The sequence below is a fragment of the Euprymna scolopes genome, chromosome 46, assembly GCF_053919585.1.
Source record: "Euprymna scolopes isolate OS-2025 chromosome 46, ASM5391958v1, whole genome shotgun sequence".
In the NCBI taxonomy this organism is placed as follows: Eukaryota; Metazoa; Mollusca; class Cephalopoda; order Sepiida; family Sepiolidae; genus Euprymna; species Euprymna scolopes.
Genome location: NC_136527.1, coordinates 90,204,764 through 90,224,357, shown reverse-complemented (window position 1 = coordinate 90,224,357; position 19,594 = coordinate 90,204,764). Strand labels below are relative to the sequence as shown.

Here is a 19,594-nt window from a genome sequence, read left to right as displayed (position 1 = left end):
TGGCCTATTGATCGTCCTTACCCACCGTGTTTTCATGGTGGGACGCTTTGCCTCTCGATCGAATCGTCTCCTACCCTGTGTAGGTAGTCTCCGGGTACATCAATCACTCCGCTGGTCCTTGCGGCTTGCTGCAAAATGAAGAGTCCTCACCACAAACAAACAGAACTTCGGTTTATGACAATAACAAACTATTTATTAATTTCATTACTTCATAACAGCTACTGTCTAAATTAAGGTGACTGACTATAGCAGTGAAACGATGTAAGACCAGACCAGTAAAGTCACAGATTTCTCATTAACACGGGCTAGTAAAAATTATCACAGCAGACCCTGAGGGCTTCCAAATCGGGAGCGCTTGCCAGCCCAGCCGTTCAGTTTGCTGGCTACGACTCTACTCTTTTTAGAATTCCTTTTTCTAAATCCAACCCCTTTTCCCCACCTCTCCTTCAGAGAGTGGTTACAAACACCCTTTCTTTCTTCCTCTTAGAGCTTACCCTTCGTCTTGTCCACTCAGCACCTCTCTCTCTCTCTCTGTTCCCCTAATTTCTACTCCTTCTCTTTTGAACTTATCTCTCCCAAACCTCAACCCCTATTTGCACTTAGGTTTCTACTTATTATCAAATTGGGTTGAACAACGCCCAGCGGTGACCCTCTCTCCTCGACCCCCATTCTAAACTGTCAGCCTTAATCAGCCAAGAATCTCTGGATCTCTTCATACCTCTCAACAGAGGTTTTAAAAACAACCCTTCATGTTAACAAATATATAACAATGAGATAAAAACAATTATTATTTGTTTTTTTTTCTCTTTTTGACAAAATCCCATAGACATTTGTTTTGTCCCAATCAGACATCAACACCCTCTCTTCTGCCCTCTCTTCCTCCATCCCGTCCGGTCACCCCTCCCCCTCTCACTGCAATATGCACCTCGCTGCATGCATTCATGACCCTAATAGTGGCATACTCCACTATTTATTTATTCGAAATTCGAACAAAATATATTTACATCTATCGAAATTTCTATTTATTATGAAACATAAGAGTTCAAATAAGTAAAACATATTTATTTTTTAACAATTTAAATACACATATTGAACAAAAACTTACCTTGAAGTTGCAATTAAAAAATTGATATAAACTTAATATTATTGTGTGTTTTTTTAGTTTTTTAATAGCGTTTTTTCGAATTAATATATACTATAATCAGTTGAATTGCAAAGAAAAAGAAACTTCCTAAAAATTAATTAATTTTTAAAAGATTAAAACGATTAAATTTTGAATTTTGTAGCCCCCCCCCCCTCTCATATTTTATTTGTCTCTTTTTACCGAACAAAATATGGAAGCCAGTAGTTAACGAAATGAACGTTCAGTAAAACTGTATTTCATATTTAATATACAAATGTTTATAATATTATTAATCGTTAAACTGTGTAAATCTTAAAACCTAACAAAATTATAACAAAAATTAATTATTAATTGCAGTTTGAAGAAGATAAACAAAGGTTTTTAAAAATCATTAAGTCGCTTCTGCTTTTCCATAGTTCGTATAGTTAACACAAATCTGACGTCACAGAATCATGCTTTCTTTTTTCACATTGTTTTGGGAGTATCTTTTTTTTTACAAGGCGGTCACCACTTATCAAGGCCCAGAAACCACTCAGGGATAAGGGTTATTGTAAGTACAGTACAAATATTAAGCATTTTGTAGCCCCCCCCTCATATTTTGTTTGTCTCTTTTTACCGAACAAAATATGGAACCCCGTAGGTAACCAAATGAACATTCAGTAAAACTGTATTTCATATTTAATATACAAATGTTTATAATATTATTAATCGTTAAACTGTGCAAATCTTAAAACCTAACAAAATTATAACAAAGATTAATTATTAATTGCAGTTTGAAGAAGATAAACAAAGGTTTTAAAAAATCATTAAGTCGCTTCTGCTTTTCCATAGTTCGTATTGGTAACACAAGTATGACGTCACAGAATCATGCATATTTTTTTTCACATTCGGTTGGCAATGCCTACTTTCCTTATTATCAAAGACTTGAGTATTTCACATATGATCAAATTACTTATTAAAACCAGTGAAGCTGCAAAGTAGACTTCATTTGAAATTTTACAGTTTGGGAAGCTGGTAGCAGGAAGGGAATTCCAAAGTCTAGCCATTCTAGGGAATAATTATTAGAGTAGAAAACTATCTGATATTTGAGAACCCAAACAGTGAATGGGTGTGATTTTGTCGCTAAGAGAGTTTGTTGTCGAGGGGGCACAAGTGCAACGAGTTCATCAGAGTAAATTCCATTAAAATTTTTGTAAAACAGACACAAGGATGCAACATTGCGGCGATGGGACAGGGGTTGGAACCTAGTTGACACAGTGGGACCTATTAGATTGAAGATTTTTTTTTTTGGGGGGGGAGGACCCTATCCAAAAGGGAGAGACTAGTGGTAGATGCACCAGCCCAGATGTGGCAACAATACTCCATGCATGGGTGAATGGTGGCCTCGTAAGTGTGAGTAGCCTTCTAGCTCGATAGAGGGAGCCTACTTTCTGTTCCACTGGATATTTAATTTTTTGACAGATAATCAAGCAGGGATATTTACAATGTTATTATCTAGAAAACCATTCTTAACATGGGGAGGGTGTTTTGTAATTATTCTGTACTTTTTTGACTCAACACTGATGCCGTTCACATTTTCTATTTTACTTCAATTAGTTTTCGGAGATCCTGGAGACACTTATCATTGGATAATCCAGATTCTTGGGAATTACATCAAAGAAAAGTCGGCCAGGAGCCTGGATGCAGATGCCTAGGAATGACATCAAAGGAGGTCAAAATGTAGGACATGAAATCCCTCGAGATTGGGTTAGCAAGATTGAGCAACATTTTCAAGACAATGCATGTTGAAGTGTTGACACCATCATTCATACACTTTATTGTATCGCATTATTCACTTTTTCGGTCGGACTCGTGGCATAACACTTAAATATTGATTAACAATTAGCGTACTTATGCACTTATGCTACTGTGCTGAAATAATGTTATTATTTAGAAAACCATTCTTAACATGGGGAGAGTGTTTTGTAATTATTCTGTACTTTTTTACTCAACACTTTAATCAAAAAGATGTCGTTCACTTTTTTTTTTTTAACTCCAATTAGTTTTCAGAGATCCTGAAGCTCTGTTTAAGCACTGAAGACACTTATTGTTGGATAATCCAGATTTTCGGGAATTACATCAAAGAAAAGTCGGCCAGGAGCCTGGATGCAGATGCCCAGGAATGACATCAAAGGAGGTCAAAATGTGGGACATGGAATCCCTAAAGATTGAGCCACATTTTCAAGACAATGCATGTTGGAGTGTTGACATCATCATTTATACACTTTTTTGTATCGTATTATTCACTTTTTTTTTTATTTTACTTCCGTTTTAAGTGATCCTAGAGCCAACACTTGATTCTTCTATATATTTATATCTGAGGTCTGTTCCCTACATGGCTTCTACCTGTATTTCATTACAGCTCAGTCTTCCAAGGATTGCTTCTGAGCATTTCAGAAAATTATTTTTATAAAGTTAGTTCTTCCTATCACAACTGGTATAATGTTTATTTCTTACAGAGACAATGTCGTTTTTAGATCAGTTTTAGGCATTGATATTTTATTCCCCCCCCCCCGTTCAGCTCTATTAAGGCAGTAATTATTGAGGATACAGTAAAGAGACTAAGCATTCCTATCTTGTCCTAGTTAATATCAACCAGCTTTAACTGACAGTTGTTTATAAAACTCGGTTAAGTCAAAATGATCCGAGATCCTAACTTTCTAAAACTTTATTGTATTTAGTAAATAATTTAATTTACTTTTGTTAGTTTGAAGAGATCAAGGGGCTCCTTCCTGGGGCTATCACTTGATTCTATTACAGTTTAAATTTATATCCGAGGGCTCTTTTAAGAATAGACACTGTTCCCTTTATGGCTGCTATTTGTATTTCCTTACATCTTGGTTTTCCAGGGATTGCTTCTAAGTATTTTTGAAGGTTCTTTTTATTAAACCAGTTTTTCATATCACAACTTTTAGATCATATTTTAGGTCCTGATATTTTGTTATCTTTTCCCGTTCTGCTCTATTAAGGCCAAAGTCGTTTGGAACTGTGACGTCGATAATGAGTGCAATTCTTTCGAGCTTGTTCCATTTTACTATATCTGGCTTGATGGCCTTGTCTTTTATGTATCTGCCTGCCTGTATGTCTTTGTTGTAGAACTGTCACTTTTCCGTTTCTGTTTGAGATATATTATGTTCCATTAAAGTTCTTTGTCTCTCAAACATGGAATTAGTAAAGAAATCCGGAACATTATTTCCTTGTCTCCAATTTAAAAATGTTTTAGTCTCTTCGTCTTTCTTTATTCTTTCAGCATTGTTCCACATTACAATGTCTAGTTTGATGTCTTTATATTTTATGTATCTGCCAAACTGTACGTCTTTGCCATAGAACACTGTCACTTTTCTAATAAATTAAAAACATATTAAGAAGCATATATTCTTAACAGGCAGAAAGGGAGTATGGGGTTTAAATGATTATATGATTAATAGTTAAATGAAATACTGATTCTAGATAGGTTTAATTATAAGGCTTGGGTATGGGTCTAAAGTAGTTGTATAGGAATTAAACAGTTTAATTACCATTCTAAGTTGAGGTATTTGAGTTTAACACATTATATACCATTCTATGCTCACGGTTATATGGGGGCATCTATATATTAAGATATGAACACGTATGTATAGAAGAAATTGTATAGTTATACACATATCTATACGTGCACACATGTGCAGACACAAACTTATAATATATATATATATATATATATATATATATATATATATGTGCTTTTTTTTTAAATTTTCCTTCTTTTGAAGATTGTAACACTGGGTATGGGGAAGACAAATCCGCTGCCAACATTGCCCTGCTTTTTTATTGACACCAACCGAGAGCTCTTTTACGTAACCTCTTTGTTCCCTTAAGTGCAATTGTCTAGATCTCTTTTGCATTTGGTTCACCAGAAATATTAGTAAGGTAGGACTTTAGGTTAGTCTTCATAAGTCATGTAGCACTTATAATAACTGGTATGATTGATATCTTCCTAAGATTCCAATTTCTTTTCATATCATACATGAGACCTTGATATTTGGTCTGTTTCTCTCTTTCAGCTCTGTTCAGCCCTCCATCATTAGGAACACTCACTTCAACCAAGGTTGCAACTCTCTCTGACTTATTCCATATAACTATATCCGGTTTGACAGCAGCATTTTCAAGGTAGGTGGCTGTAGGGATTACATGGTCGCAATGTATGGTATATAAGTTATTTCCAACTGTTCTTTCAGGTTGATGTTCCCAGGATTTGCTGCTACACTGGATATTTAATATTTTAGTTAATTTTTTTTAGTGTGTATAATCTTGTGTTTATTGAAGTTTGATTTATAAGAAAACGAAGATCCACATGTCTCACAAGAAAATGGTTTTTCTCTATTGTGTATGCGCATGTGAACGTTTAGTGTTGCTCGTTCAGAAAATGAAGATTTGCATATTTGACAAGAATATGGTTTTTCCCCAGTGTGTATATGCAAGTGACGTTTTAAGTGTGACCCCTGAGTAAATGAAGATCCGCAAATTTCACATGGAAACGGTCTGTCTCCAGTGTGTATGCTCATATGTGCTTTCAGATGAGGAAGCTGAGAAAACGAACAACCACATATTTCACATGAATATGGTTTATCACCAGTATGTATCAACTTGTGTCTGTTCAATGTTGATTTATAAGAAAATGAATATCCACATATTTCACAATGAAATGGTTTTTCTCCAGTGTGTATGCGTATATGTCCTCTTAATGTCGATTGATCAGAAAATGAAGTGCCACAAATTTCACATGAAAATGGTTTCTCTCCAGTGTGTATACGCATGTGATTGTTAAGGTTTGCTTTGTTGGTGAACGTCGATTCACAAAATGTACATGAGAATCGTTTCTTTTCCTTTGTTTTAGGCATTTTATCTGAAAATAAAGAAAATGTTTTATACAAATGAAAGGAGTGAAAACTTTACTTTCACCATAACTAATATTTGTGCAAATTTAAAAAAAAATTAAGGTTATTACTAAAAGTAAAAGAAATGAACAGAAGTGAATTACTAGTTTCAATTCCTCCTCTGTCAGAACTGATAGATAAGATTTTTAAAGAAAAATTATTTAAAACATTTTTAATTCCATGTATTTTTCTGTTACAGTTTAAAAAATTTCTGCCATGGCTGACAGAGAAATTGTTTTGAAAGAAATTGTTTTTGCTCTCTCTCTCTCTCTACTGCCCTGAACACCCAAATGCCGTCTTCAATTCTTCCTTGATTACATTTCCTCTTGAAGAAAAAAGACTCGTCTATTTTCAATGCTTAGCGGTACCACCCTCATGTAATTTCCCCCCTCAATGCATATTTGCTTGCCCAAGAAAAGAGCCATTCATTTCAATTGATACCAGATGGGCCAGAGCTTTGATGATGTAAAGATAGAAGCTTGTTTTTAGATGCATTAAAATTAACCAGCCACCTTTTTCCCCATTGCACCACGTGTTCAAGAGGAGAGAGAATAAGAGAGAACAATCATTTACGGCCTTTGAAGTGTTGCCGCGGATGTGATTTGGAAGATCATTGATGCAGAGCAGGAAGAGAGTTGGGTCTAAGATGGACCCCTGAGGGACTCCAGCATTAATACTGTGAGCTTCCGATTTCTACCCATCAACCATTACTCTTATGAAAATTTTATTAAAGTAAAATCGTCACTATTACAAAATATAGTGTGCTTCTACATTATTTAGACAAGATTTTGTAGTTGATAAATGGAGTTTTCAGATAAAAAACAATGGTTTCTGCTGATTTTTTTGTCAATTCTAATAAATTACATGATAGCTTCCAAAGTATGCAGTCGAAATAACCTGAATAGTAATGAATTATTAAAAAAAAAACTTTAATCGTGTTAGCAGGTGAAAAATTGCCGCGATCTTGTTTAAACCAAAATGGAAAATTACCTTCCGTTTGAATTCTCCTGTGTCTTAAGATCGTTTTCATCAAACTCTATTTTTCATTTTCTTTAATAAACAATGTTCTACCTTATCGATTTTCGCAATTTTTGGATATAATCATCTTAAAAATACGAGGAATACGTAGATACCATTGTTTTCATGTGAGATTCAATATTACGATTTTTGACAAAGGGAAGAGAAAAGGGCATCCCCCACTAGGCTACGAAGTCTATGGTGCTTCTAGCAGCTCTTGACCAGATATGGCAACAGTACTCCATCCTTGGACGTACTTGGTTCTTATACAAGTAGAGAACTGCATCAGCATATAATATAAACATGTTACCTTTCTCGTTGATGAACACAGAAGACGCAGATACACAAAGATGATGACGTCCTTTATTTCATGACTGGTCAATGATTTCGCTTGAGGAATTCAAAGTTTCTTTACATGGTTATTTCTAAAACCCTGTCATTTCTAGAGGGTGTCTTGATTCTAATGGAGAATCGGTCTGAACTGCTCTGCTTCTCGGAACTCTTCTCCCAGACTCCCAGACTGCATCTCAAAACTCTATCTATATTGAGAACTCGTCACGTCATTGCATGATTAAACATGTGCTCATAAAGCACGTTGGATGACATGCGTCACGTTGCCAAACTTGACATGACCCCGAGTCTTGTTTAAATAGAAACGGAAATTGCCTCCCTTTTTTTCTTTTTTAACTCTTTACGATCGTTTTCATCAAATTCTATTTTTATTTTCTTTAATAAATAATGTTCTACCTTATCAATTTCCGCAATTTTTGGATATAATCATCTTAAAAATACGAGGAATACGTAGATTCCATTGTTTTCGTGTGAAATTGTTTTGACTGCTGGTTGAGATCAAACAATAATTGATGGAAAATCACGAGAATCCAGGTCAAATTCTGCAAGAGTACCAAAAAGATATATGTGGGATGTTCATTATACAGATCGGCTTATTAAAAAGGCACTTTTTTGTAATTATAGCAAAATTGGACTGCCGAAAAGTTGATTCTTGATTAAAAAAAATAACTACTTACAAATTTTGTAAATTTCAACAATACGCAATCTACCTAATCGTCATGTCACAATTAGTTAAGTCTTCAAGGATTCAACGCAAAAAATGATTTCATGTCTTCAAGTCTAATGTAAACAAGTTTTTGATGAGCCGTTCCACATAAGTTAACAAATTTACTGAATTTCCATAACTAACGATTACTATATTGTCCAATTGACTACTGTCCACTTATCCTCGAGTGGCCTCTTGGCCTTGATAGGTGGTGATGCCTATGTAAAAAAAAAAAGTATTATAAACAGAATTTTGTTTATATTTGCGCGATTATTGAAAATGTAATCCTGTGATTAAAATTTAATTTAAAATTAACAAATATAAAAGGAATAATGCCGGATGAGGTTTTAAAATGATTAATGATTTCAAAATAAAAACATTAAACAATATAAATAAAATGTTGGTTTTGTTCTCGAAAAGAAAATGTCACAATTAGTGAAGTCTTCCATGATTCAACGCAAAAATGATTTCATGTTCGTTTTGTCGCGTGAAATGTGAAACACAAGGAAAATAGCTCAAATTTCTAATTTCTTAAAAAACTATCTTCTTTAATAATTAATTTCTACCTTATTGGTTTTCATAAGTTTTGGATATTTTCATTAATGCAACACGACAATTAAGTAGATACTATTGGTTTCATGGTAGATTTGCCATTTATTTGTACAAATATCCTCAAACTCTGTTATCAAAAAAAGGGACACATTGGGTCAACACTAGTGTATATATCGTAAACAGAAGTTTGTTGATATTTACGTGATTATTTAAAATGTAATCCTGTGATTAAAATTTTATTAAAATTAACCACGTTGTTTAACAAATAAAAAAGAGAAATAATGCGAGATCAATGTTTAAAAATGATTCGATGTGGTTTTATTTTAATATAAAAACATTAAACAATATAAATAAAATGTTGGTTTTGTTCTCGAAAAGAAATAATGAAAGATGAAGTTAAATATTGAATTATTGTGGAGACGCAGCATCCAATGCATCCGAGACCAATATAAAATGTAAAATCAAACCAAAATCTTATTTGTATTGTCCAATGTTTTTAATGTTAATATATCAAATAAAAATTTAAAATTATAAAATAAAAATGTAAAATTATAAAATAAAAATGTAAAATTATAAAATAACAATTTTAAATTATAAAATAAAAAAAAAATGTTAAATTATAAAATAAAAATGTAAAATTATAAAATAAAAATGTAAAATTATAAAATAACAATTTTAAATTATAAAATAACAATTTTAAATTATAAAATAAAAATAAAAATGTTAAATTATAAAATAAAAATGTTAAATTATAAAATAAAAATGTAAAATTATAAAATAACAATTTTAAATTATAAAATAACAATTTTAAATTATAAAATAAAAATAAAAATGTTAAATTATAAAATAAAAATGTAAAATTATAAAATAAAAATGTAAAATTATAAAATAACAATTTTAAATTATAAAATAAAAATAAAAATGTTAAATTATAAAATAAAAATGTTAAATTATAAAATAAAAATTTTAAATTATAAAATAAAAATTTTAAATTATAAAATAAAAATTTTAAATTATAAAATAAAAATTTTTAAATTATAAAATAAAACACATTTAATCATTTTAAAACTTCATCTTTCTTTTTTTTACTTAACAACGTATTATTTGTATTGTTTATTGTACAGACACAAAATTTGATATACAGGGTACTGAGATTTGGGAAAATTGCTTTAATCAGTTTTCGGCCTGAAATTTGGCTGTTAAAGGGTCAAAGTTCAACGATTTGACCTTTGAGAACTCTACCAAACTCCTCTGCCAATTTTGGGTCTAAACACTTAAAATTTTAGATATAGGTTCCTTGGACAGGGATCTAACTTAATAACTTGATTTGAGTAAATGCTAAGGGGTCATAATAGGGGTCAAAGTTAAAAAAATTGACCGCTTTTTTTTTTTGCTTAACATACACCTCCAAACACCTGGACAACGCCGGACTGAAATGCTAGTAATTAAAAAAAAAGCTTGAAGAGCAAATATGAATTGATTGCTATATTTCAAAAAAATACAATCATTAAAAATGTTGAAAATGGGAAAATATCCCGAAATATGTTGCTTGTTAAGCTATAGTCTACACAGCAATTTTTAAAATATATTGTTTTAAGCAAAAAAAAAATAAATATTAAGTACTTAACTGTGAAAATAGTAATATATCCAAAAATTACAAAAATTCATTAAGTAGAACAACTGCTATTGTGTTTTTAGTAAAGAAAAAAAGAAAAAACGTCTATCGCTATAAACAACAAATACTGCAGTCATGAAACAAGTAATCTAAAAAAAATTTTCCAAGTTATCTCCCCTGCTTTTATTTTCTGACCATCTACTTCATAACGTCTAAGAAAAATGCAATTTTCCGTAAAAATGATTTTTAACTAGAAATAAATTTGGGGGTTGTTTTACTATACACATGGATTCGAAAAAGTTGTCAAAAAAACAAATATATAACAAATAAATGTTATCAAAGGCAAGATAAGTTACTTTTCTACCTAACTGGATAATTTTTTAGTGTTTTTACTTAATGTAAAATGTTTATTCAGCTCGAAAAACATACAGTGTTTACCGATGTATCTGAAAATTTAAAATGGCGCCAGAATTTCTGTTGAATATGGTAAGTTTGGGAAAATGAGTTTAAAATAAAAAAAAACTATACAAAATAATTTGTAATTAAAGGATACTCTAACTTAACTTCCAAATCTGACCCCCATGATCGCCATGGGCATGGAATATGTGTCTATATTATAGATGGCTTTCCATGTGGTAGGAACAGCTCACACTACCGCATTTATATTTACTCTCTATCACTCCCACAACAGCGGAGTTACTATCTTTAAAAGCATATCTGAGAAAATTGACCAAGTTCTATCAGCATATCCTTCAGCTAACATTCACGTATATGGAGACTTCAATGTTCATAATGTGGAATGGTTGACCCACTCAAACAAGACCGATGATGAGGGGAGGTTCTGTCAAAATTTCTCCATTGCTTATTACTTCACTCAGATTGTTCACTAACCCACCCGTGTGCCCGACACTGATGCCCAGTATGCGAGTCTCCTAGACCTTTTTCTCACAACTTGCTCTGAACTATGTTCAGTTTCCGCCCTGTCTCCTCTTGGATCTTCTGACCACTCAGTTGTATCAATTGAGATAAAAATGAAATGTAATAAGTCCTCAGACATACCTCTCCATCGTACAGTATATCGATACACTATGGCTGACTGGGATAGTTTCCATACATTTATATCGGATTTTCCTCTGCGTTCCATGTTTAAAAAGGATGTGTCATCTATAATATCCGACCTGACAGAATGGTTAATTGTAGGTATAGACCATTTCATACCCTCAAAAAAGGTTTTCTCCATAATGTGCTGCTACTATTGCGCACAGAAATCACTTTTTCCACTGCTTCCAACGTAATAGATGTATGGAAACTAAAGTCGGTTTCAGAACTGCCAGCAACCATTGTAAGAAAGTAATAAAGAACGCAAGAGAGTTGTATGCTCCAAAGTCCAAAGTAGCTGAGCAGTGGCTTTGTTCCCACCAGTTTTGGCAAATTGCAAACAGAATCCTGAACAGAAGCATGTGCTCTATCTCAACTATCATCAATGGACCTGAGTTAATCTCGTCAGCATCAGACAAAGCCAAACTCTTTGCCAAGAACTTTGCAGCCAATTCTACCTTTGCGACCAAGGCTGCCAACCCCCAATACTTCCTTCTGTATCAGAAAACACGCTATGTGATATACAAATATCTGTACATGATATTGCCAAGCTAATCAAAAACTTTGATTCCAGTAAAGCAACCGGCCGTGACAGTATTCCAATTATAGTACGCAAAAAACTTCAACCAGAACTAGCGCCCGTACTTACAAAACGGTTTAAACATTGTCTTAAGGAGAATAGCTTCCCATCATCCTGGAAAATCTCATCAGTATGCCCTGTATTTAAGAATTCAGGTGATCGCTCATCCCCCTCTCAGTACAGGCCAATAAGTCTCCTGTGCGTCATGAGTAAGTTGCTGGAATCTGTGTTAAATAGAGAAGTAATCAACCATCTCAACAAAAATAACCTTCTTAGTGACACACAATATGGTTTCCATTCTGCTAGATCTACAGCAGATGTGCTTACAGTTATATCTCATAGGATTAGCAAATCTCTCGACAGAGGCAACCTTCCTAGGGCAATTGCTCTTGACGTATCAAAGTCCTTTGATAGGGCATGGCATAAAGGTTTATTTGACAAGATCTCCAGCTACGGTATAGCTGGAAATGTCTTCTGATAGGTTCATAAGAGTAGTAGTTGATGGGCAAAAATCAGAAGCTCACAGAATAAATGCTGGGGTTCATCGATCCTGGGCCCAACTCTTTTCCTGATCTACATTAATGATCTTCCAAATCACATCCTTACATCATTCATAGACATTTTTGCTGGCGACACTATCATCTATGGTAGCACATCTAAGACAGTAAACGACCAAGTTCTCTCCGATTCTCTCTCCTCTGATCTTGATCACGTTGTACAATGGGGAAAAAAGTGGCTGGTTACTTTTAATACATCTAAAATCAAGCTTCTATCTTTACATCATCAACGTTCTGACCCCCATCTGGCATCAATTAAAATGAATGGGTCTCGTCTTTAGGAGACGTCAAGTTTTGACAGGCTTCTGGGCTTGACCTTTACTCCTTATCTTAAATGGAATACGTACATCAAATCTGTTGCCAAGGCCGCTGGAAAAATGGTCGGATCCTTCTATCGATCCAGTAGATATCTCACTGCTGATGCAATTCTCTATCTATATAAGAGCCGGATACGTCCAAGGATGGAATACTGTTGCCACATATGGGCAGGAGCTGCTAGAAAAGACTTGTCCTGCCTTGATAGGGTTCAAAATAGACTTTGTGGCCTGGTGGGAGATGTTCTTTTCTCTTCACTGCAACCTCTATCTCACAGAAGAGATGTTGCGAGTTTGTCTCTGCTTTATGGTTATTTTCATGGGAAGTGTTCGACTGAGCTTCAATCTATGGTCCCTCCCTCACCAAACTTTCACAAGAGCTGAAAACACTATCAATAATTCCCCCCACTCTTTATCTGTACCTAAACCTAAACACATAGATTCCATGATCAAAGCTTCTTTCTTAGAACTGCATGCCTGTGGAACTGTCTTCTGTTTTCCTGCTTTCCAGCCGTCTATAATGTGGTTGTCTTCAAGTCCAACATGAACAAGTTTCTGATGAGCCATTCCACTTAAGTTAACAAATTTACCGAACTTCCATTACTATCGATTACTATATTGTCCTTTTGACTACTGTACAATCTTTAACCCTTATCCTTGAGTGGCCTATCGACCTTGACAAGTGGTGACGCCTATGTAAAAAAAATAAAAATAAAAAAATACTGTTAGAAACCCACTCAATATATGTTACTGTGACATAGGCTGACATATATTCGGTGGAACTGATCTTGGACATTGCTAAAAAAATATTTGTTCCGAGTTATGTCCCCTGTGTGTAGACTAGTGTTTACTTTGTAACATCTAAGAAAAAATACAATTTTACCCAATTTTCCATAAAAATTACTTTTAACTATAAATACTTTTTTACTCGTTGAATTTTCGTAATTTTTGGATATATTACTATTTTCGGCATGACAATTAAGTACGTAATATTGTTTTTGCTTAAAACAACATATTAAAAAAAAACAAAAAAAACGATCTGTCGACTCGATCTTAACAAGCACCTATGACGTTTTCTAGTCTACTAATATCAATGATATGAAAATAGGGTACTTGTACAGTTTAATCAAGACATTAAAAAATGAAAATATTGAAAAAAAAAGTGTATCCGTTACGTAATGAAGTTCTCTAAAAAAAAAAAAAAAAATTCACTTAATTTCATACTGAGCAAAGGGTTCAATTTTTAGAAAAAAAAAAAAGCAGGTATTTAAGATGGGGAGGGAGTGTCGGTGCTTTTAATTAAGTTATCTCCCTGTAGCGTGTTTAAAAAAAAAATACCCCAGTTTTTTTTTTCGCTGTAAAAAAAAGAAGGCAAAGAAAAAGAGAAAAAAGAAGAGAAAAAAATCTAAGTTAAAAATTTTTTTCGGAGATCATCCTCAGTCCAAAACGGATACGTAATATCACCATTTTTTTTTCGATATTTTCATTTTTTTTAATGTCTTGATTAAAGTATACAAGTTCCGAAAATACTTTACCTTTCGATTGTGTTATCAAAGTTTGTGAAGATTCGTAATTTTCATGGATTTAGTGCAGGATGGTGAACTATATTAACAAGAGAACAACAAACGATTCATCAGGAAGCCATCTTTGTTTCCGGAAATCGCACCAGCGGAAGTAATTGGGCCGCTTACGCTCTATAACGTATCTCAGCGCTTCTACACTATAGGACGAAATTTCGGAAATCATAAAATTGAATTTCACATGAAAACAATAATATCTACGTGTTCCTCTAATTTTAAGATGATTATATCCAAAAATTAAAAAAATCGATAAGGTAAAAAATTATTTATTGATGAAAAATAAAAAATAGAAAAAAAAAAAAAAAAAAAAAAAAAAAAAACGATTGTAAGACAGAAGAATTCAAAAGGGAGATAATTTCTCTATTTCGATTCAAACAGATGGTGGAAAATTTTTCACCAGCTGACACGATTCAAGTTTTTTTTTTTTTTTTTTTTTTTAATAATTCAGGTAATTTCGACTGCAAAATTTGGAAGCTAACATTGTAATTTATTAGAATTGAAAAAAAAACATATCAGTAGAAACCATTGTTATTTTTTATCTGAAAACTCCATTTATTGGCTACAAAAATATGTCCTAATAGTGTAGAAGCTCCAAGATTTCTATTTTATAATCAAATATCGACTAATTTTTTTTTATCATTTAATAACCAAGCTTCTATCTATACATCATCAACACTTTGATCCCCATCTGGCATCAATTGAAATGAATGGTTCTCGTCTTGGGGAGAGTCTATGTTTTGACAAGTTTCTGGGTTTGACTTTTACACCTGATCTGAAATGGACACGTACATCAAATCCGTTGCCAAGGTAGCTGGAAAAATGGTGGAATCCTTCCAGCACTCCAGTAGATATCTCACTGCTGATACAATTCTCTACCTATATAAGAGCCAGATACGTCTATGGATAGAGTATTGTTGCCACATCTGGGCACGTTTTATCTGTGCCTAAATCAAAACGTAGATTCCATGAACAAAGCTTCTTTCTTAGAATGGCACGCTTGTGGAACTCTCTTCCGTTTGCCTGTTTCCCACCTGACTACAATTTGTTCTTCTTCAAGTCCAATGTAAACAAATTCTTGATGAGCCGTCCCCCTTAAATAATCCTATTTACCAAATTTACGCTACAATTTTGTCTCATTGACTACTGTACATCCATTAACCCTTATCCTTGAATAGCTTCCAGATCTTGATAAGTGGTGACTCCTTTGTAAAAAAAAAATTTTTTTTAAGCAAAAACAATATTACATAGTTAATTGTAATGTCGAAAACAGTAATATATCCAAAAACCATTGAGTAGAAATTTATTTCTAGTTAAAAAATAAATGGCTACTCCTTGGACTTGGGGGCTGGTGCCAAGTCCTGCTGCCACTCCCAGGGTCTGCCAGCAGCCACCTGATTGCACTAGGGGATCATAACACTCTTCAACACATCCAGTTACACTTTGGTGTTGATTTTCAAGCCGACTCCGAAGATGTGAGGTGGCATGATGTGGTTCTCAGTTAAAACCACACCAAAGACCATAACCGTGGCCGGAAACTTTGTGGCCAGAGATTTTGTTTTCAGCACCCTGGGCACGTCTCTGTTATTTGTGGCAATCCAGCGATGCATTTTGAGGGTGCTGGCAATGGCCCTGTTTTCATGACTTGGATCAGTAGATAGCATGAGTTGTACAGCCACACATCTCAGATCTCACTCATTTTTTTTTTTTACATGGAGGTCACCACTTATCAAGGCCCGGAGGCCACTCAGGGATAAGGGTTATTGCGTGTACAGTAATCAATGAGATAGTATTGTAGTAATCATTAGTATTGGAGATTTGATAGAGTGTCTTACTTAAGAGGGCGGTTTGTCAGGAATTTGTTTATGTTGGACTTGAAGACATCCAGGTTGTAGTTAGGTGGGAAACAGGCAAACGGAAGAGAGTTCCACAGTCGTGCACTTCTGAAGAAGAAGCTCTGCTCATGGTCCTGTTTTCATAACTTGGATTGGTAGAGAGCATGAGTTGTACAGTGGTGCATCTCTGATCTCGCTCGTTGAACATTTCAGACATGATAGAAGGTTTCTGTTGCTTTTGTGATTTGTACACATGGAATTCTGTCGTCTTTTCTAACATAACAATTTTATTGTTCTAGTTAACATTGTTTTTAGTTGAAATTGACATAAAAAGTAGAGTTTGGAGGATAAATGGGAAACACTTGAGTTCTTTGTTGTGTCAGCACAAAGACCTGCTATCATATGTCTACTTTCTATCAAAGATCTTAAACTGTTAACCGGAAGTCTAAGACTTTTTCATTACAATTTCCTCAAGCACAAGTGCAACAAGTTCATCAGAGCACATTCCATTAAAATATTTGTGAAACAGGCACGAAGATGCAACATTGCAGCGATGGGACAGGGGCTGGAGCTTAGTTGACAAAGTGGGACCTATTAGATTAAAAAATCGTTTTTGGACCCTATACAAGAGGGAGAGATTAGTGGTAGATGCACTAGCCCAGATATGGCAACAATACTCCATGCATGGTATGCGAATGGTGGCCTTGTAAAGGTACAGGATACTCTCAGGTCTCTAGCAGGATAGAGGGAACCCACTCCTGATCTGAAATGGAACCCGTAAATCAAGTCTGTTGCCAAGGTCGCTGGAAAGATGGTGGGATCCTTCTACCGCTCCAGAAGATATCTCACTACTGATGCAATTCTCTATCTATATAAAAGCCAAGTACCGACTGCTGCCATATCTGGGCAGGAGCTGCTAAAAACAGCCTATCCTGCCTTGACAGAGTACAAAATAGACTTTGTGGCTTAGTAGGGGATGCCCTTTTCTCTACCCTGCAACCTCTCTCCCACAGAAGAGACGTTGCGAGCCTATCCTTGTTTTATCGTTATTTCGATGGCAGGTGCTCGTCTGAACTCCAATCTCTGGTCACCCCTCGCCAATCTTTCACAAAAAACACCCGTCTAGCCAAATCCACTGTGAAAAATTTCCCCAACTCTTTATCTGTGCCTAAATCAAAACGTGGATTTTTTTTAATTTTTTTTTTATTACATTTTCACCCCAAACAAGGCAAATTGCCACTTTGGTGTAGGGGGCTACTATCAGGGGCAACAACTACTGGGGTACTATGTAGGGATTTGGGCAGCAAGGTGTCGGTTCACGTTACACTTGAACTTCTGCACGTCAGTACTGTTGGGAAAGCAGGGACCTGGAATGGATTTCCAGAGTCTAGTGGTTCTGGGGAAGAAACTATTGGAGTAGAAAGATTTTTTACATCTAGGGATCTCTACAGTGTGCGGGTGGGATTTAGCAGCCTGTCGGGTTTGTCGAGGGTGCTCACGTCGTGGGGACACAAGTGATTGCAGTTCGTCAGAGCATTCACCACAAAAATACTTGTAGAAAAGGCAGAGGGATGCAACATTTCGTCGATGGGACAGAGGCTGAAGCTTAGATGCCAGTTCAGGGCCTATCAGGTTTGTGACTCTCTTTTGAACCTTGTCAAGGAGCGAGAGACTAGTAGCAGATGCACCAGCCCAGATGTGGCAGCAATACTCCATACATGGGTGAATGGTGGCCTTATAGAGGTACAGGATACTTTCGGGTGTTAGTAGTTTTCTAGCACGGTAGAGAGAGCCCACCTTTCTTGAAGCGGCCCTGGCAATGCCTTCAATGTAATTGTTCCAACTCATGTTTCCTGTGAACGTTAGGCCAAGGAGTTTGAAAGATGGACTCTCAGATAAAGAGTCGTTGGCCATTGCTATGGGTGGTAGAGAAGGTTTCTTGTAATTATTGAAGGAAACTAGTTTAGTCTTGGCAGCATTGAACGCGACCAACCACTTTTGTCCCCATTCCACTACAGATTGGAGGTCTTCCTCTAGTGTTTCTGCCATTTCTTTAGAAATGTGTTCATTCGTCTTCCTGTCGTGATTCCATGAACAAAGCCTCTTTCTTAGAACTGCGCGCCCGTGGAACTCTGTTCCGTCTGCCTGCTTCCCACCTGACTACAACTTGGATGTCTTCAAGTCCAACGTTAACAAATTCCTAATGAACCGCCCCCTTAAGTAAACATTTCACCAAATCTTCACACTAACGTAATGTACTTGCAATAACCCTTATCCCTGAGTGGCTTCCGGGCCTTGATAAGTGGTGACTACCGTGTAAAAAAAAAAAACCCCAAAAAAACTCCCTTTTCTTCTCTCTCTCCACCTCAGTGTTATCTCTACCGGTATCGACGATTCCACGGGGAATAACTGCCGCGATAGCACCAGGTAGCCGGAGTCCAGCTTTTGACAAGGAACATATCACATTCTCCTTAATAAACCTTTTTTGTGTTACATTTTATGAAGTTGTTATGTTCGTCATTTCAGAAGCTTGTATGGATTTATTTTATTATGTTGTACCCTAAAAGCATTAAAAACCCTAAATTTGCATACATGTGTTATATTGATTTAAAGCTAAAAAAGTTGTGAATGTGAACAGATATCTTGTTGCTCAAATTCCCGCAGTTCTCTGTTAGACACAATCCCAAATAGCACCCCTCACGTTCAAGTGGCTATATGCCTTGTTTGGGTGTAAAATGGTAAAACTAAATTAAAGTAAATATCTTGCAAAGCTAATTGCATTTTGTAGCTTGAAACAAGATCAGCTTACTAATTGTCTGTATTTTCGAGATGAGGTGTTTTCATTTATTGAGATTGTCGGACTGACTTCCTCATCTTGGTTGTTATAGTCACAACGTTTCGGCCGTTATTATGTGTTTTGGATCGAACTGGGGAACCGTTTGTTAGGCATTTCGAACCCAACCCTTTATTATTATTACAGGGGTACCGTGTTCGGACTCCAGCTAGGCTCTGGGACATAGTTGCTGATTCTATGTTTTGAATGTTACTTTTCACTGCCTTCGTGCAGGATTGAACTCAGCACCTTTGGGTAACTGTAAACTTTGATATGTCTAGGACCACTCGGCCATATGTCAGTAGGACAATTCTTAGTTGGCTTTTGTTAATGTTAAACCTATGTTGTTATTCAAGGTTTTCTCTCTCTATTAGAGGTGTCCAAATTGCATTCAGCTCTACGCTTGGTTTGCTTAGTAGATTGTTATGTCCGAGCATGTGAGCTGTTTCTTTAAGTTTTCTCACTAGTGACATATGGCCGA

At 35.1% G+C, this 19,594-nt stretch overlaps 1 long non-coding RNA gene across 1 annotated transcript; it reads right to left on the bottom strand.

The window, feature by feature from the left end:
• Positions 1-3,667: 3,667 nt before the first annotated feature.
• On the bottom strand, positions 3,668-14,567 carry LOC145270664 (uncharacterized). Its single transcript, XR_013865494.1, has 2 exons — positions 14,404-14,567; positions 3,668-6,047 (listed from the first exon to the last, which is right to left on the bottom strand). It is a non-coding gene; the product is annotated as an uncharacterized LOC145270664 (long non-coding RNA).
• Between the last annotated feature and the right edge of the window lie 5,027 nt (positions 14,568-19,594).